At 44.7% G+C, this 14,154-nt stretch overlaps 1 protein-coding gene across 6 annotated transcripts in view; it reads left to right on the top strand.

Moving 5' to 3' along the window:
- Positions 1-14,154, top strand: part of NAV1 (neuron navigator 1) — a 343,043-nt gene that overhangs the window by 139,877 nt on the left and 189,012 nt on the right. The window lies entirely within an intron of this gene.

The raw sequence follows: 14,154 nt of genomic DNA, 5'->3' as shown, positions 1-14,154 counted from the left end.
AACAAAGGCTGTATGTACATGGGGATGAGCAGTCTGCCTTATCTCCTGGGTTACCAGCCTTTGGCCTCAGCAGAGTTCCCCCATCTGTGGCCCCAAGGGAAGGTCCCCAAGCCTTCCATGGAGCCCTGAGCTCAGAGCCAGGTACCTGATCTTCAGTTTATACACAAACAGCCTGGTGCTTGCCTTCACCCTACATTCTTGCTGCCATCTGACATCAAAGCTAGTTAGTATCCTTTTAACCATTTGATATTCCCTTCAGAAGCTGCTTCACTGAGCTATAAATTTGTTCTCACAAAGCAACATCAATAAATCAAAACTGTCTCCCTCCCCCCCCCAAAAAAAAACTGTAATAGCAATGTCATTGGGTCATAGTTTTTTGATCTGGAGAGAATATTAGAGATAATCTAACCTTTCATCTTTTAGATGAGGAACTCAGAGCCAAAGAGGCCAAAAAGCTTACCCAAATCTTATGGTAAATAGCAGGGCTAGAATTTGAACCCAGGTCCTCTGATGCTGTATCTAATGTTCTTTCCCTTATGTCTATCCTCTGACCACTTTCTACTTTAGCCTCAAATGACCCTCATCCACCTAAAAAAAAACAAAGATCAAAACATTCCCCAAAGTCTTTGGGCTACTCTTGCCAGATTGATTTCTCCTATCAGTCCCACCTCCAGTAAGAGTTCGGCACATATGTATGGCAGAGTTGCCTGGCATAAGCCAACTCTTCCAATACTTACAGCCTCAACTCTCTACCCTAAGAAAAATTGTCATGGATTCATTCTGGGAAATTCTGACTCTTCAGTCAACTCTCTCAGAGGTGGTAATAGGCATCGCTGCCTTCCAGTCCTTTGAGAAAAGTCAGATGACTGGGAATGTGGGAAATAGGGATGGTTCGCAAAGAATCTTTTCAAAGTCATACTGTATCCCCACCCACCTACATAACTGCGGGGCATTTGCACAGTATTCCCTGGGGTAGTCTGATCTTTCAGAATGAGAAGGGAAGAACCTGAGCTGTTGACTAAACTTCTATCTCTCACCCATTCCTCAGCGAAACTCAAGCAGGATAGTGTCAGTCCTTGGAAATTCTACCTTCAAAAATTTCACCTGAATTTCTTGGCATCACTTAGCCTAGTCAGCTTATCAGGATACCTCCTCATCTGGGTCTCCTTCCCTCCTCAGAAGCAATAAAATATATATACTATTTTTAATTTTTCTTCCATTCCAATTATGGTCTGGGAATAAATCACCTAGACTAAGAACAAAGAAACATGGAAAAGACACCCTGAAAAGGCAGTCAGTCAATAGTCAACAGGCATTTATTAAGCTCTTACTGTGTGCCAGGCACCATGTTAAGCACAGGGGATACAAAGAAAGGCAGAAATACAATGCCTGCTCAACATAATACCTCCTCCATTCTAATGGGGGAGACCAAATGCAAACCACTACATATGGACATGGTAAAGTGGACATAAACTTAAAGGGAAGAGGGTAGAGAGAACCAGGAAAGGCTTCTTGTAGATGTATCACTTTGTCTGGAAGGAAGTCAGAGAAACCAGGAGATGGAAGTGAGGAGGGAGAATATTCCAGGCATGAAGGAATGTCAAGTGAAAAGGTTGGGAGTGATGATGATGGGAGGTGGGATGTCCTCATTGGCCACAAAGGGGCTCTTTTAGAAAGATGTTGACAAGCTTATATGGTGTTGTACAAATGACTGTAATGGTTTATGGGCAAGTTGTTATCACTGATGACCCAGAATATGCTTGATATTGATGTCGCCACATCCCCAAGTCCTCTTCCCAAGGGCTGCTGATATTCATCACATCCATCTCTTCAAGGCAAATCTAGACTGACTGGAGGAGAGGGTCAGACCCACCCTGTAATAAGAGGATTAGAATCGCCCATTGAGAAACATCCCTTGTAATAGGACTGCCCAGCAGGACTTACATAGCCTATCCCAGAGAGAGCCAATTTGAAGAATGGAGAAGACACAGACACAATGGTGGTGGAAATTAAGTACAAGAATTACACCCAGTCTGAATAGACAACCTGTTCCTTTAAGTGGCAGCTTCTGAAATCTCTTTTCCCTGCATATATGCCCTCACAGCACCCTCCTGGCTCGGGAGCTGCCAGAGCACCGAGTTTTCCACACTGACTAAAAGTAATGAAAGAATCGGTCACAAGAAATGTTAATGGGAATGGGGTTATTCATCCCAGATGGACAAGTTGGGTGGGGAAAGAAGGCAGGGTGGGCTTAATCTTCACACCTCTGAAGTGTTATTATAAGAAAGGTTGACCAGCTGCTCTCTCCATCTTCACTCCAGAATGTATAAGAGGGCAGAACAAAGGACTGGGGTCAGGTAGAAGGAGAAATTTCCTGACCCTCAGTCTCTTTAACACTGAATGAGTGGCAGAGTGATGGTGGAAAGATGCCATCCATTACAAAGAATATACACTTCTCACTGAGATGAGTAAGACATTAGAATGCCTGGGGGCAGGGGCTCGTACCAGATGACCTCATAGTATCCCTCCCCATCTGAGAAGTCTGGGTTTCCATGAGAAGCCAAAGTTCTCATCACAGCATCAACACTCCTATCACTTCAGTTAATATCTCTAGCATTTACAGAGCCTTTTTTTCTTTCCCAAGTAATTGTCAATGATTATCCTATTAAAATTCATTAAAATATGAATCTATAACATTCTTCCATTCACTTCAATACTTAACACTTAAAAACCTAGCAAAAACTGCTGATAAGCTGCAGAAGGGGCCGACAGAGACGATGAATCCTGACAGGAAATGGGAATTTTTCTCATGAGTGGCAAAGAAGGGCAGGTTTTTGCATTTGGTCCTCTTCTAGAATAGGAAAAAAAAATAAAAATCATAGGATTTAGAGCCAGAAAGGACCTTTTAGATAAATTCATCCAAATTTCTCATTTTACATATGAGAAAACAGAAACCCGGAGAGGTCTGTCTAAAGTCCCACAGCTAGTAAATAGCAGAACCAGGTCCTTTGATTCCAAATCTCAAGCTCTTTTCACTGCTATGCCCAGGCTTTCTTTTGAGGTCACTGTCACTCCTCTTTCATGTGAGGACCCAAAGCTGGGATCTTGTTGGTTTTTATCCCTCTTGACAAACCATGGCTTGGCTTACTGGTTTAAGTGTATTACCTGTATTGGGGATACCAGGAGTTGGATCACCTAGGCCTATTTTCCCCTGAGCCAGGGGGATAGATAAGATGGCTTCAAAAGTTCATCCCCTCCTATGATTTAGTGAGTAGCCTAAAATACAAGAATTTTGGTCCTAGTGGAATAATTTGAACTGGAAAACCTGGTCAGAGGTAGAAACGACATGTCCAGGCAGGGAACTCTTCCCTGTGGTCTCTATATAGAGGGGGGTCTTAGACTTTGGCCCTGGGTTCAAAACCCAGTTCCCATGATCTTATATAGTTACATGGATATACATAACACCACACACACACACACACACACACACACACACACACACACACACACACACACACACACCAAATCCTCTAAATGAGTATGTACTCCAGTCTCCTCATTGCCAATCCCAACTCCCCCCTGCTGGTTTCCATGGCAACTGAGCAGGGTTGGTCCTGGTCTGAGCCCTATGGTATCCACCAAGGCTGTGTAAAGCCCATCACTGGCCTGGTATGAGGCAGACACCCCAGCTGGTGTGTATGGGACAGTTACCATGACAACATGTGGCAGGCACATGTGGAAAACATCTGGGCTTTTTACCCCAGGGGCTGTTTATTCGCCTGAGGAGCAAAGAGATCTGATTTTCAATGAGGACAGTTTTAGAGGGAATGTCCAATTAGGTGTTTACCTCCTTGCTCCTTTTCCTTCTGTAACTACAAAAAGCTGTGAATATGAAGTGTGAAACTGAAGCCCAGGACGGCTAAGCCATTTCTCCTAGGTAGAATGATTTGTTAGTGAAGAGATTCTGGGAGGCCCGACCCTCAGACTTGAATGGTTTTGTTACGTGGTTGATTGGCAGGCTTGGTGATGAGAGGCTTTGGAGGGATCCTCAGGGGATCCTGTCTTGAGTCTGGAATCTCATATTCACCTAACAGTGAGCAGTAGCACCCCATGGGAAGAATCGACCGTCTCCCTAGAGTCACCAGGACTATTCATTCAGCAATCATTTTAATAGACTTCCAATATGCCGGACACTGATTGGTGAGTGAGAGCCAACTCACCTAACCCATCCTATTTTGCCAACCTCACACCAGGCCGTGTTTTGTATTCCATCCAGCTGTCCTCTGGGGCATCTTGCCATCTGCCCTGCTGCTGCAGGAGTTGCCAACTCCAGCTGGGAATAGTTATTTAGTCAAATGCCCTATGGCTTCATTCATCATCCCTGTGACTCCCCAGACCAAAAATCCCTTCCCAGGCCAACATTCCCCTATATATGTTGTCTTCCTCCATTCAAATATAAGCCTTATGAAGACAGTAACTGTCTCACTTTTCAGTATTTGTATCTCCATGATGCAGCATCATACTAATACATAGTTAGCTTCTCAAAAATGTTTTTCATTCATTTATTCACTTCTAAGCACTGAAGATTTTTTTAAAAAGAGGAAAAAGAAGCATACCCTCAAGGAGTTTAAATGGGGGGGGGGGGGGGGCGGTGCTGTGGAGACAAACAAACAGAGAAAGACAGCATGAACACAGATAAATACAAAGTTATTTTCCAAGGGGAGAGCACTAGCATCTGAGGGGGTAAAGATAGGCCTCAGGTACAGCAAGGCACAAGGACCTGACCGAGTTCCAAACTGGGCAATGTCACTTGCTACTTCTGTTTTTTTATGGTCATTTAACTTTTCTGTGTCTCAGATTCCTCATCTGGAAAAAAAACAAAAAGGGGGGCAGGTTGACTACATGGCCTCTGAGGTCACTTCCACCTCTGGTCCTCAGTGTTAGCTGAGCTGACCCTGGAATGAAGTTAGGGATTCTACAAAGCAGAGATGAGGAAGGACAACCAGTGTGAAAGCACAGAAAGTGGAATGTCTTGGGTGTGTTGGAGCAGCAAGGCAGCCGGTTTGCCCAAACCTTAGAATCTGTGAAGGAGAATAAAGTCCAAAATGTTCAGAAAGTAAGATTGGAGCCAAATGAGGCAAAGGATTGTGTACAGAGACTGGGCCTTTTCTGAGTCACTGCCAGGCTATTCTCCTGAAGTCCTACCACCCTCCCTCACAGAGCCCTCTGCCAGGCTGACCTAAAACCAACTAGAGGGATTCTGCCAAACCTGGCCTTAGGCACAGTCAGGGAAAGGTTATTTTGGGGGGGAGTAAAATGCTTCTAGATAGCTGGGAATTAGTCAGTGAGACAGGGATAGTATCATAATGAATCACAACCCACAGAGCCCTTTCCCAAAAGACCCTCCTCTCACTGACTCTTAGATCCAGACTCTTTTTGGATCCTAAAATGTCATGGGAAGAGCCTTTGGGATCATCTAATCCAACTTCTTCCTGAAACCCAGGAAAGTGAATTAGCTTGTCTAAGGTCACAGCTGGGAAGGAAGCAAGCATGTATTAAGTACAAGGTCTTGTGCTTACCACTTTACAAATATGATTTCATCATAGAATACTGGACCTGGAATCAGGAAGATCTCAGTTCAAATCCGACCTCAGATACTTACTAGCTGTGGGACTCTGAGCAAGTCACTTAACCCTGTTTGCCTCTGTTCCTCCTCTTTAAAAAATGGAAACATGCTGGCAACAGAAATGGCAAACCACTCCAGTATCTTTGCCAAGAAAACCCTATGGATAAAGTCCATGGGGTCAAGTAGAGTCAGACACAACTGAACAACAACTCTGGAAGGCAGGTGCAATTATTATCACCATTTTACAATTGAGGAAACTGAGGCAAACAAAGCATTGTAGTAGTATAGCTGGGGAAAGATGTCTCAGATATATTAGAGAAAAAACAAGCCAGTCTGTAACTGAGTACTAACATATTGGGTGCAGAAAGTAAGTGGTCAGAAAGAGGGGAAATCTGTATGGAGAGGAGGGGGAATGACCTCGAGACAATTACCACCCTTCACTAGTCCTCAGTTTCCCTCCCTTGTAAAATGAAGGTGTTAGGGTCAATTATCTTTAAGGTCTCTTTCAACTTTAATATTCCATGCCACTTTTTTGTTTATTATTTATGCTTTTAAAAATTTATTTTGAATGTAAATACACACAGACCCAAAAAAAGAATATTTCCATGTACACAGCATAATATAAAAAGAGGATTTAATATAAAATCATGAATTTCTATTTTCTGTTTACTTTTTTGAAAAATTATGTAATAAATACTACACATCGCTTTCAAAGCTACCCTACTTTTCTGTTCTTCCTTCTAAATTATCTTTTGTTCCCTGCTGTGCGCTTTTTTTTCCTCTCTCCCTTCCCATCCATGCTTCTGCATTGTTGGCCTTGAGCAAAAGGGACCGTTGCTTTTATTTTTTTCTTCAACCAGTTAAAAAAAATTATGATTTTATTCTTGAAATAACAAAATTTTTAAGTCACCTGTCCCTCTTGCTACCAGATCCCACAAGCAGGGAACAATTAATAGAAAAACAATAATTAAAAAAACAAATCCCTCAGTGGATATCTGTGTAGTCTGGCAAATTGGCTCAGCCATGGCAATGGTATTAGCCATGAGGGGCTCTGACTTTAATAAGCCCCTTCCCCGGGGACCAGGAAATGTGGATCTTGTGGCTTTTAAGACAAGAGTAATCTTGCAGCGAAAGGAGGTACTGATCTTTTTCCCAGATGAGAAAGGAGAGAGAAACTCTTTGCAGATCTCAAAGCAATTTTCCTCTGAAAGTGAGGGGGGGTGGGGAAGTATGGGAAGATGGTCAGCTAAACAGTCACCTGAAGCCTTTCTGGGAAAAGAGAGGTCAATGAATTGGTCAACAAGCAATTATCAGATATCTGCTGTGAGCCAGGAACTGTGCTCAATGAGCGAGATACAGACAAAAATGAAAGTCCCTGCACTGACCGGACCTCTATTCTCTCAGGGAAAATAATATGTAGATGCCTAGATCTCACACACACACACACACACACACACACACACACACACACACACATATACACACACAGTGGTTCAGAGTTTGACAGAAAGATTGGAAATCACTTTGGCCACTACATGGAGGATAGATTGGGGAAGGCTTGACTTCTAGGCAAGGAGACTCATTAGGAGGTTATTACAATAGTCCAAGAAGAGACAAGGCTGAAACAATCCACTTTGGGATGAAGTAGGGCAGGTTTAACAACACAACACTAATAACAATAATTCCTTTAAGGTGTGAAAAGTGCTTTACATATACTATTCCATTTGATCCTCAGGACAAATCTATTCAGTCGGCCATTTTAGTCTTTTTTACAGATGAGGAAACAGAGGCTGAGAGGGGTTAAGCCACTCTACCAGAGTTCCACAGCTAATAAAGGTCTGAGCTAGGTAGGTGGTGAAGTGGATAGAGTCTCAGGCCTGGAGTTCAAATCCGACTTCAGACACTCACTATCTATGTGACCCTGGGTAAGTCACTTTAACCCTGTTGGCCTCACTTTCCTCATCTGTCAAATGAGCTGGAGAAGGAAATAGCAAACCACTCCAGTATCTTTGCCAAGAACACTCCAAATGGGGTCACGATGGAAATGACCACATAACAAGTGTCTGGGGCAAGATTTAAACTCAAGTCTTCTTGACTGCAAGCCCAATGTTTTATCCACTGCAGCTACATGTAACCACAAGAAGAGATGAAGATCTCATGGTAGAAAAGGAGGGCATTCCAGGTAGGAGGAGAAAGTAGGGTAGTGTAGTTGAAAGAGCATAGCTACGCTCCTCCAGCAGCCCTGGCCTGGATCAGACCAATATGTTTCCTCCTAGCTTTCCTCTAGCCTGGGGCTTAGCAACACCCTGCTGTCTACTGCTGCCCTGTATCCCCTGCCCCTCATGGGGGTTGACCTCCTCTTGGAATCCACCTACTCTGTGAGAAAGAGCTCTGGAAGGGAAGCAACCACCACCTGTTCCCTCTAGAAATCCAACAACACAGAAAAAGGGAAGCCCAGGAGAGACGGACTCCCTCTTCTTTCCCAGCCAGTCCTAAAGGAGGGATAGTATGCCTGGAGAGTAGGCAGTTTATTTCCACTTGGGAGATGGAGGTTCTGCTCCTGACCCCACTGTGGGCCCTTGTCAGGGCCCTCCTGCCCAGGGTTCTACGTGGTGATTAATATGTGTCAACAATTAGGAGCTTTTCCGGGAGACAGGCCAGGCAAGAAACCTGTGTCACTGGTCCTGAAACACCTCATGGCTTGGTAATTTTCCCTGGTTCAGACCTGAAGGACCCCTAGCTTATTTAGCCTGGTCAGGTCTAAAAAATCTTAAATGATACCTTGAATGACATTTTTATTGTCTTGCCCAATTTACTAATAAATTTTGTTTTGACAAAGATAAACATAAAACCACGAAGTATACTCCCTGAAAATAAGCAAAACAGAAAAAGAGTAATTGAAATTTATGGGTGTTCATGCAATTGTAAACTTGGATGTTTCATTGTTAAAATAAAGCATGATACGTTTAACCTTTAAAAAAAACAAAACAAAACAATTAGGAGCTTTTTTGGAAGAAAAGAGGAATTTCAAGGTGGGATTATGGTTGAGATCCAGTTGGAACTCCAGGCTTCCCAGTGAGATTCCAGCCAGAGCCCAAGCCTGAGTGTCTCAGTGGCCTAACCCAGGCTCAGAATATAAGGAAACCCCTCACCTCCCTTGGTCCCTGGTTTTCCTGGATTTACAATCTGTTGGTCAGCCAATCAATACTTATCAGGTCCAGAAGTCCTAGTGACTACTAGGCTACAGTTCTTGACTTCAGGGAGTTTCCAAGCTAGCAGACAGCGATAGGCCAAAATGGGGAGGGAGGGACAAGGGAAGGGAAAGAGCATTTATATAATGCCTGCTATGTTCCAGGCTGTAGCTAAACACTTTTCTACAGATATCTCATTTGATCATCACAACAGCCCTCCTAGGTAGGGACTGTTATTCTTCCCATGTTACAGTTGTGGAAACTGAGGTAAAAAGAGGTTAAATGACATGCCTAGGATCCTACAGCTGAAGCCAGATTGGAACTCAGGTCTTCCTGATTCCACCAGCTGCCTCTGGACAAGGCGATGGAGTGGAGGGGGGCGTAATAAATATATCAGCAGGTAAGTGACGAAAACCTACACTTGTTTGGCCATATCAGTGGTGTCCAACTCTTTTGGGGGTTTCCCTGGCAGAAATAGTGGAGGGGTTTGCCATTTCCTTCTCCAGCTCATTTTACAGATGAGGAAACTGAGGCCAGCAGGGTTAAGTGACTTGCCCAGGATCACACAGCTATAGCTTTGCATCAACCAAAGAAGCATTCCTATATGACAAGGTTCTCTTGAGGTCTCAAAAAAGTCTGAGAGCTTCTATACAATGCAAGGTAATGAATAGAACATTGAATCTGGAGTTGGAAGACCTGAGTTTGAACATCGGCTCAGTCACATGCTATCTGCATGACCTTGGATGAGTCAATCCCCCATCTAGGACTTGGTTTCCTCTTCTGTAAAAGGAAAAAGTTGTAGTAGGTGATCCTGGATCAAATTTCACATGATCTGTGGGGCTTTGAAAGTCCTTTAGTACCTGGGCCCCTTCCTATACCCAGCCTTCTCTCACTGCCTTCGGCAAGTTGTGCACACATCTTAGAAGGTGAGCTCCTTGAAGACAGGGAATGTGCTTGAGCCTTTCTCTCCATCCCCAGGCCTTGGAACAGTACCTCACAGACATAGTAACGCATAAGTGAGTGCCACCTGATTGATCTGGATTCCCTGGCCCCACACTTTGTGACTCTGCATGCATGTGTCATTGTCAGGGTACATACATGGAGGCAAAGGACTCATGCTTGTCCCTCCTAGGAGGAAGCCTGTGTGAGGGCTACAATCTACCAACTCCCATCTCTGCCGTTGCCAAACACCCCCTCCCTGGCACAAGAGAAGCACAGTGACAGAAGGATGTCTCATCCCCTTGACAAGCTCTTGCTCAGGGCGCTACCAACATCCCAACAGCCTGGGGAATTTGTATGCTCTTTCCCCACAAGCAGTTCCCTTGGGACCAGAGAGGAAGTGGAGGAAAGGCTGAAGGAGGGAGGAAGGAACCTTAACAAGACAGCAGCAGTGTAAGGTCGTTTCTGGCTCCAAATCCTATGATTTTTATCTTCCTTTCCTATCTTGGCAGGAGAAAAGAGGTGCAAATAAACTATGGGCCCAATGCAGAAACCTACCCATTCGGGATTTTTTTGGTTTGTTTGTTTGTTTGTTTTTTTAGTGTCTTCTTTGACCAGGAGGGGATCTTTACCCTGACCTCAGGACCAAGTCTGTTAAGGGACCAAACCCTCTGCTCTCAGGGAGCTCCTATTCTACTGAGGGACAGAGGATCTCTGCTTTTGGGGAGCAGAAACCCATCAATCTGCTAGGCTTAGCACACAAACCCAGGCACAGAAAACAGAAACCCAAATGTGGGTTTCATGAATTGTATCTGCAGATGCTGAAATGATGCTGGATAGAATTAGGGAAAGCTTTTGGGAGGAGGTAAATTCTGAACTTAATTTTGAAAGTGGGAAAGGACATGGTTTGGCCTGGCCTTGGCTTGGTGACAGTAAAGAGAGCAGAGCAGAGGAGAGGAGAGAAGAGGAGAGGAGAGGAGAGGAGAAAGGAGAGGGGGAGGGAGACAGGGGAAAGGAATGGCGGGAGAGGGAGAGAACTAGGTGGTGCAGTGAGTAAGAGGGCTTAGCCAGGAGTCATGAAGACTTGAGTTCAAAGCTGTCCTCAAATGTTTACTAGCTGTATGACCCTAGGTAAGTCACTTACCTTTTTGCCTCAATTTCCTTATCTGTGAAATGGGGCTAATAACAGAATCTCTCTCATAGCATTATTGTGAGGATAAAATGAGATAATAATATTTGTAAAATGTTTCTCTTTATAACTACTATTATTAATAAACTTGTGGAAACTGAAGCGGGGTGAGGTATTAGGTAGCAAGAGGGGAGAGAGCTGGTGCTGAAATAGTGCTTTAGGGTTTACACAGTGCTTCAATGTGTATTACCTCATTTGAGACTAAGAGAGGAAAAATCATTTGCCTGAAGTTATACTGCTAGTGTCTGAGAGAGAATTCACACTCAGGTCCAGCACTCTAGCCACAGAGTCAATCGACTAACAGGCTTTTTAAAGTGCCTACTGTGTGCCAGGCACTGTGTTAGGTTCAGTATTTGAAACAAAAATAAAACATTGGCTGCTCTTCAAGAACTGACATTCTGTTTGAAGAGACCATACACACACACACATACACACACACACACACACACACATCTAAATGCGTACAAAATAAAGAGATAGAGACTAGATCTGAGATCTCCTCAGCATTTGGAATTCTCAGGTGGTGAACCTCTCTCTACCAAGGCAGGTCAGTAACTTATAGTCTTAGACAGTTTTGTCTCGAAGACAGAGCTTTGAGAGGTTGGTTAAGTGACTTGTCCAAGGTCACACAACCTGTACGTATCAGAAGTGGGACTTGAACCCAGCTCCAAGGCCAGCTCTCTCATACAGGTGATCAATATAAGGTAGTGGGGAAAGGGAGGCACTACTGGCTGAGGGGATTAGGAAAGGCCTTGTGGAGGATGTGCTGTGTGAACTGGGCTTTGAAAGAAGGTGAGGGGGAAGGGACCACGTTCCAGACATAGAATACCCACACACCCCTGCACACCAGCCTAGAGGTCCAAGACTAGGCTCTCTCACTACTAGCTAGCTCTCTGACCTTGCCTGTCACTTTGCATCTCTGAATTTGTTCCCTCACATGAAAAATGGTACTGAAAATGGGTGGCTATGAGGAAAAAAGTGCTTTGTAAGTATAATATCAGCTTACCTTTGCAGAGCACCACAAGATCTTCAGAGTACATCCATCGCCATGACCCTGTGAAGTAGGTAGTATAAATATTATTCTCTCCATTTTACTGAAGTTTATAAACTGTGCAATTTCACAGAAATGAGTTATTATCATTCTTACCCCTCGAGATCAGCAGGGAGGGAAAGGTCACTTAGTTCCAGCCTCCTCTCTCCCCTCCAACTCCCACCCCATTTCCAGACCCCATCAGAACAATCAGAGATTTCCCCCACCCTACAGGTCACTAGGGTCTGATTCAGAGTCTTCTCTGCTGCTTCCTATGTGTGAGACCTTGAGCAAATCACTGTATCTCTGCAGGCCTCAGTTTTTTCTTCTGTGAAAAGGAAGATATTAACTAGGTAACTTCTAACATCCCTGCCAGCTTAAAAATCTTATGTTGCTCTGGTACAAACATGTCTTGCAGCCTTGGATGGGCCACTTACCCCTCGGCTTCCTTACCTATAAAATGAAGGGACTGGACTAGAAAACCTCTATGGTCACTGCCAGGTCACGGGCTCAGGACTATGAATCACATTGCATCCCTGTTTCTTGACTATAAGAGGAGAAAAGTGAGAGCCCAGACTCCCCCTCAGCCTCTAATTGCTAATTGAGTTTTCAATTTCCCCATGATACAATCCCTCTTCCCAGTGTCCCTCTCCAGAAGCTGCCAATGCCCCGGGTGGGAGGAGAGTGGGGTGACAGTGCCATTATTTGGAGGAGAGGGTTGGGCTTCTAAACCCCAAAGGGGCCAGTCCCTTTCCCCTCCCTCCTGAAAAACCAGGCATTATCTGGCTACCTCAGATAATGGTCACTGACATCACCTACGTGGCCATCCTCCACTGCATCCCCCCTCCCCATTAGATGGTCTGCCCCATGGCTGCAGAATCTTTCTTCAATGAACCCCTTCTGTCCTGCTGGGTCTGCAGAGAGGAGTGTGCAGTGGGAGGGCCCAGAGATGGGAGGGGTACAGGAGGGTATGTGATGTAAGGGGATCGGTCCCTCTCTTTTGGGTAATAGCTCTAGGAAGCTTTCTGCACACAACCCCTAGCAGGTTTTATTGACTGATGCTGGGATGGCTGTTGCCACGGCAGCAAGAGCTCCCACTGCAGTGGAGGATGGTGGGATACTCAGGGGATGTGAAAGGAATATAAAAAGAGCCAGAGAAGGGAGAGGTCGCTTTAGGGAGTGTCTGAAAGTTCCAAGATGCAGAGATGAATATTTAAAGGAGCAGCACTGTGAGACTGTTGGGGTCCTTCCAGAATTTCTGGCTAGTGCCAGCAGAGACACAAAGAACACGCAAATGAATCTGCATTGAACAAATAAGTAAAATGGACATTCAAGGCATATCTCAGTAGGCAGGTGTCTTCATTGTATAAGGAACAAGTCTAAGGGTAAGGCAGAGTGGAAGGTGGTGACCTGTCTTAATTTGTTCAGGAGAATTTTTTAGAGGAATTTGGATTTGAGGAGTTGTTAAAATGAAGGAAGGGGAAAGACCTGGGAATAGGGCATAACTTGGGAGAAGACTTAGCAGGATGAAGAGGAAAAGTTAGAGGGAGAAGGTCATAGAGAGGAGGGAGTAGAGAGGGAGAAGAGAGAAGAGAGGAAAGGGGATGGGGAAGGAAAGGGAGGAGAAGAGAAGAGGGGAAAGGAAGGTGAGAAGAGGATAGGTAAGGAGTGGGGAAGGAAGGAGAGAAGGAAAGGATAAGAGAGGAAAGGAGATGGGATGAAAGGAGAGGGGAGGAAAGGAGAGAAGAAGGAAGGAGGGGAGGAAGAAAGGAGAAGAGAAGAAAGGAGAGGATAAAGGAGGAGAAGGGGAAGAGAAGAGAGAGGAGGAGAAAGGAAGACAAGAGAGGAAAAGGGTAATGCTGTGTAATTTGGAGCTGAAGCAACTTTAGAGCTCATCTAGTCCGACACCCTCATTTTACAGATGAAGAAACTGAGTCAGGGAGATTAAGTGACTTTCACAGCTTCTCCCCGATAGTATGTGGCAGATCTAATATCCATAGCCAGGTTCTCTGTCCTCAGAATCTACTGCTATTTCCATTGCAGCACCCAGCCTCAAGGGCATTCTGCTGACCACCTTCAAGAAAGAGGACCTTGAGTTTGATCCAAAAGAAGTCATGAAAGGAAAATGAAAGGGGGGTCAGGGAAAGCACATTGTGGTGGCCACAGTAACCTGCCCAGT

This window comes from Notamacropus eugenii, chromosome 2, assembly GCF_028372415.1.
Source record: "Notamacropus eugenii isolate mMacEug1 chromosome 2, mMacEug1.pri_v2, whole genome shotgun sequence".
NCBI classification, from domain to species: domain Eukaryota; kingdom Metazoa; phylum Chordata; class Mammalia; order Diprotodontia; family Macropodidae; genus Notamacropus; species Notamacropus eugenii.
The sequence above is the reverse complement of the archived record's forward strand: the minus strand, read 5'-3'. Positions and strand labels throughout refer to the sequence as shown.